The sequence below is a fragment of the Crinia signifera genome, chromosome 2 (genome assembly GCF_055691185.1).
Source record: "Crinia signifera chromosome 2, ASM5569118v1, whole genome shotgun sequence".
NCBI classification, from domain to species: domain Eukaryota; kingdom Metazoa; phylum Chordata; class Amphibia; order Anura; family Myobatrachidae; genus Crinia; species Crinia signifera.
Window position 1 is genome coordinate 142,655,653 of NC_139218.1, and position 5,604 is coordinate 142,661,256.

Here is a 5,604-nt window from a genome sequence, read left to right on the forward strand (position 1 = left end):
GTCCCCCCACATATAATACAGCACATAGGTCCAGGACCGTTTCTAGACAATTCAGCTCCCAGGGCGAAGAAATAAAAATGCCGCCCCCCCCCCCCAAATACATAACATGGTAGTGAAGAAATTGCCAAAATAGGGGGTTTGGCGTAATTCCCGCACTTAAGTTGGCGGGCTGAAGGCCACACAGTGACTTAGTACGCCTCACAGATAAAGACCAAACAATGACATGCTACTTAAATCATTATACACTGTTTATCCCTGATACCAATTACACATTACGCCGTACACAGTGATGACAATTACACATTACGCCACGCACTGTGATGACAATTGCACAATATGTCGCACACATGATGCCCATGACATACTATATAACACTCCGCAATGCCCATGACATACTATATAACACTCCGCAATGCCCATGACATACTAAATAACACACCGCAATGCCCATGACATACTAAATAACACACCGCAATGCCCATGACATACTATATAACACTCCGCAATGCCCATGACATTATATATAACACTCCGCAATGCCCATGACATACTATATAACACACTGCAATGCCCATGACATACTATATAACACACTGCAATGCCCATGACATACTATATAACACACTGCAATGCCCATGACATACTATATAACACACCGCAACGCCCATTACACATTTGACACATAAGTGCCACTTACCTACATGCTCAATGCCAGGGGCTTCATGCTTGATGCCAAGGGGGTCTGAATTTGCTTGTTGCCAAGGTGGACAGAACTGTGCAGCGGCCTGCTCCCGGATGGTATTTTCAATTCAGCGCACCAGGGAGGGAGGGTGGGAGCGGTGGTGTGTGCAGCAGGGAGGGAGGGTGGGAGCGGTGGTGATGTGCAACAGGGAGGGAGGGTGGGAGCGGTAGTGTGCAGCATGGAGGGAGCGGTAGTGTGCAGCAGGGAGGGTGGGTTGCAGTCATGTGCAGCAGGGTGGGTGCAGCAGGGTGGGTTGCAGCAGGGTGGGTGGGTGCAGCAATGGGTGCTGGGTGGGTGCAGCTTGGTGCAGGGTGGGTGGGTGCAGCTTGGAGCAGGGTGGGTAGGTGGGTGCAGCTTGGAGCAGGGTGGGTGGGTGCAGGGTGGGTGGGTGCAGCTTGGTGCAGGGTGGGTGGGTGCAGCAGGGTGGGTGGGTGCAGGGTGGGTAGGTGGATGGGTGCAGGGTGGATAGGTGGGTGGGTGCAGGGTGGGTAGGTGCAGCAGGGTGGGTAGGTGGATGGGTGCAGGGTGGGTAGGTGGGTGGGTGCAGCTTGGAGCACGGTGGGTGGGTGCAGCTTGCAGCAGGGTGGGTGGGTGCAGCAGGGTGGGTGGGTGAGCCAGCCGCCGGTTAGCTGCTCACTTCACCTCTACCCCTGCCTGTGTTGCATGCTGCGTGCTGGGCCCGGCCCCTGAGTCCCCCGCTCCCCGCTGTGTCTGGGAGAGACTCAGTGAGACGTGCTGCTGCTATGTAAAATTCACATCTCCCGCTGGACCGCTAGCCAATAGGCGCTCGCGGTCCAGCAGCCACCAGTTGATTGGCTGCTGGACCGCAAGCGCCCATTGGCTAGCGGTCCAGCGTGAGACGTGAATTTGACATGACAGCAGCACGTCTCACTACCCGCACCCTCCGCCTCCAGCTGCCTGCCCCGCCGCCTCCAGCTGCACGCCCCCCCACCCTCCGCCTCCAGCTGCACGCCCCCCACCCTCCGCCTCCAGCTGCCTGCCCCGCCGCCGGGTAAGTCATCCGCTAGCTATTGACTACCCGGCGGCATATCATGTGAAGTGTTAGGCCCCGCCCCACTGTAAAAGTGGGCGGGGTCTTAGATGACAGGGGCCCACCGGGGAATCCCCCGGTTCCCCCCCAGGCCAGTCCGAGCCTGATGGCAGCACAGCACAGGACACCACCGCAGTACTACTGAACTTATACAGCAGCACCACTGAACTTATACAGCACCAACACTGGACTTATACGGCAGCACCGCTAGGACTTATATGACAGCACCACATGGGACACCACTGCTGGATTTATACAGCCATACTGCTGGACTTCTACTGCACAATTGCTGGACTTATATGGCAGCACAGTACAGGACACCACCGCTGGACTTATACAGCAGCACAGGGCAGCCCCGCTGCACTTATATGGTGCCATCAAATGATTTTTCTGCCATTTGCAGATAAAAGTATATCTGAACTGACTTTTATTTTGCCCGCTGATCGAATTGGAGATGGGTGCTGATAAACGTGTGAACACCTTGACTTGAATCAGGCCTATGCTCTGTGAAGCACTACGGAATATGTGTGAGCTATATAAATAACTGTTAATAAATAAAATAAAGTAAGTAGTGACCAATTTAATATACAGTGAACATTGTACTTGGAGCTCACCAAGCCTTGAAAAGTGATAGCCTGTGTAATTTATTAATCACAGCCTGTGGCATGGCAGTTAGATGCTAGCACTTTGGGCCTTATTCTGGTTGATGCGGGCGGACCGTCGTACGTACAGTCCATACGAGCAAATACCGCATTCTTTCGGGCGAGCGTGATTCCGCCCACAACACATCCGCACACGGATGGAGTCAGCATCCGACAATGGGGAGTGGTGTTCATATGAGCGTACGCACGGATGTTCCACAGCCTCATCGATCGGAGACAGAACGCAGCTCCGATCAGAGGCGGTGGCGTACTCCCGAGCACGGGAGCGTACGCGTCACTTGTCTGGACCAGCAATTGGTCTGCTAATGTGAAAATTGGTAGAATCCAACTTCAAAGGGAAATAGAGCTGTGTAAATAAATTTTTTGAATTGTATGTTTCTGTTGCAGTGAAAAAGTTGACACATGTCGACTCCTATGAATTATATATCCTGTTTTCCTAACATTAAAAGCACACTTGCATTAAGGGTGTAGATCAGGCATGTCCAACGTTGGCCCTCCAGATGTTGTGAAACTACACATCCCAGGATGCTTTGTAATAGTTTTAGCATTCTCTAATAGCAAAACTGTGGCAAAGCATGCTGGGATGTGTAGTTTCACAACATCTGGAGGGCCAACGTTGGACATGCCTGGTGTAGATGGTTAAAAAGTTACTAAATGGACACATTGAAACATGTGTATTTGGATTAATACAACATAAAAATAAACATACCTTGAAATGGTGAGAAGTTTAGAAAGAGAACCTTGCAATGTATTTCAGTGCTGTGTATGGCTTTCAGGTACTGAAACTAGTTATTTCACTAAATAGGCTTCAGCATTGGATAATATTGCAGTCAGGTGTATGTAATTCACTTGTATTTGGCGTTAATTAGCAGACCCAGGGCGTTCGTACTCAGCCGGAAACTCTAAGAGTGGTATTGAGCACTCTTTGGCGAGCGAGGCGGTTGTCCTTTCATGCATTTTTAGTGCACACCCCCGTGGACGCCCAGGTATACGCCCAGTTTTGCCCACTTTTCTGGCCTCGCCCCGAAAAACGCCAACATCACGCCCACTGTGACCGCGCGCTTGCGGATAGGATTTTTTGCTTGGGAAGGTCTGTTCGTGCGCGGTGTGCTGTCGCCGCACATGCGCATTGCGAATGGTACGCATGAGCAGTTGAAAAAAACTCTGTACCGTGCGAATGCGGTCCGACCGAACCAACCAAAATAACCCCCTTTATCTCCATTTTATCACTTTTCAAGCTTAGTAAATTTGGCGATCTTTTGCTGAATTAAAGTGTTTGCTTGACTATCGACATTTAATTGATGAAATACCTGACATGGGAAATAATTTCTATTTTTCTACTTCCTTATACTTTAAGAGTCATTGAACCCTCAATTGGCATTTGTTTTTGTTTTTTTTTACACATATTTTCTGACTGTAGCTGTAAAAACAGACTGCAAATTCACCTAAAAGAAACAAAATATAATTTAATAATAAGAAAGATTTATGAACCAGTTTTCCACATGTGGAACAATTATATTTTCTCATTTGAATAAATGAAACAGAAAGAATGCAAATTAATTGTACAGCTAAATTTATGTTCTTGAAAGTGTCAAATCAATGCCGGAATCACCAGTTTGAGGGTTATGAACCTTTTTGTGGTACAATCTTCAGAAAGTACTCAAATTTGCTGGTTGAAATTTGTGACTAGTATTCACCATTTAGGGTTGACATTGGAAGTTTACTATTCATATTACCAATTTGCATTAATATTAACAATTTAATACATTTATCAAATAACAACTTTACTACTACAAGTTCGAATTTCCTCATTTACTTTTGAGGCTTAGGGGGAATATTCAATCCCGGGTCACGACTGTTGGGACGTCCTGGCAGTCGTGACCCGGGATTGAATATTCCCCCTAAGCCTCAAAAGTAAATGAGGAAATTCGAACCTGTAGTAGTAAAGTTCCTGTAGAGAATCTGGCCGTTCTCTGTCCGCTCACCTGTTTATCGGCAGGCAGGATTGTCGAAAAGGGGTTGTGGCTGTGTAAATGCCTGTGGATTGTCGAGATAGGCCGTGATAGGCCGTGATCTCGACAATCCAAGGCCGCTCTCAGCAGCCGCTCTCAGCAAAACACCCCGACAGCTTTTAAAGTTGCGTCCGTTCTACCGAAATGCCTCTTCAATGCTGTCAGGAAAGACCACATTAAATAGGCACCCGCCGCTATTTCCCCTGTCGGAAATAGCGGCGGTGATTGAATACCCCCTTATGGTTCAATTACAAAATTAATAGTAAACTATGCAAAGTTCAAGCTTTTTACCTGGCATTTCCAACCTTCGAGGTACACTAACAGTGCAGGTTTTATTAATATCCAGTCTTGGGCAATAGATGGTTAAATCAAAATCAAGTCACCTATGCTCAAGCATGAATGTCACTAAACCCTGGACTGTTAGTGTGCCTTAAGGAATGTAGAAAATTCCTCCTCTAAAAGTTAGGTTATTTGAAAAACAACCTAGTAACATAGAGGGTTATTTTAGTTCACTCTGTCTGACAAATGCCTTCTTAGATAGACACAGAGCCGGCCTTAGGCATAGGCAAACTAGGCAATTGCCTAGGGCATTTGGAATGCCTAGGGGCATCAGCAGCTTCTGCTGATTAAAATGATATGCAGCATGCCTATATTCTGTGTGTGAGTGAGGCTGTATCTGCATATGAAATAGTGTATTCATGGAAATCACTGTAACAAAGCATTCCGTATGCAGGTACAGCCACAGTCACACACAGAATATAGGCATGCCGCATATCATTTTAATCATTGGAAGCTCCTTTTGTGCATTAATAATTTGCAACATATGTGTAATGGGCATTATGTGTGTCACTGTGTATGAAGGGTAATAATAAAGGCTGGCATAATGTGTTAGGGGCATTATGGTTATAAGGACATTAATAATGTGTGTCATGTGTAAGGGGCATTGCTGTGTGGTATTATCAGGGGTGCCGAGAGAAAGGGGTAGGGGTACAAATTACCCAGGCCAAAGTCTGAAGGAAGGGCCCAGTGGGGGCCCCAGGCCCCCTCCCCTTATGTGGCAGCAGCAGCTGCAGCTGCAGCTCTTCTCCTTTGCCCAGCACACACTGCTTTGTGCTGGGTTGCAGTGCGGCCATGGAG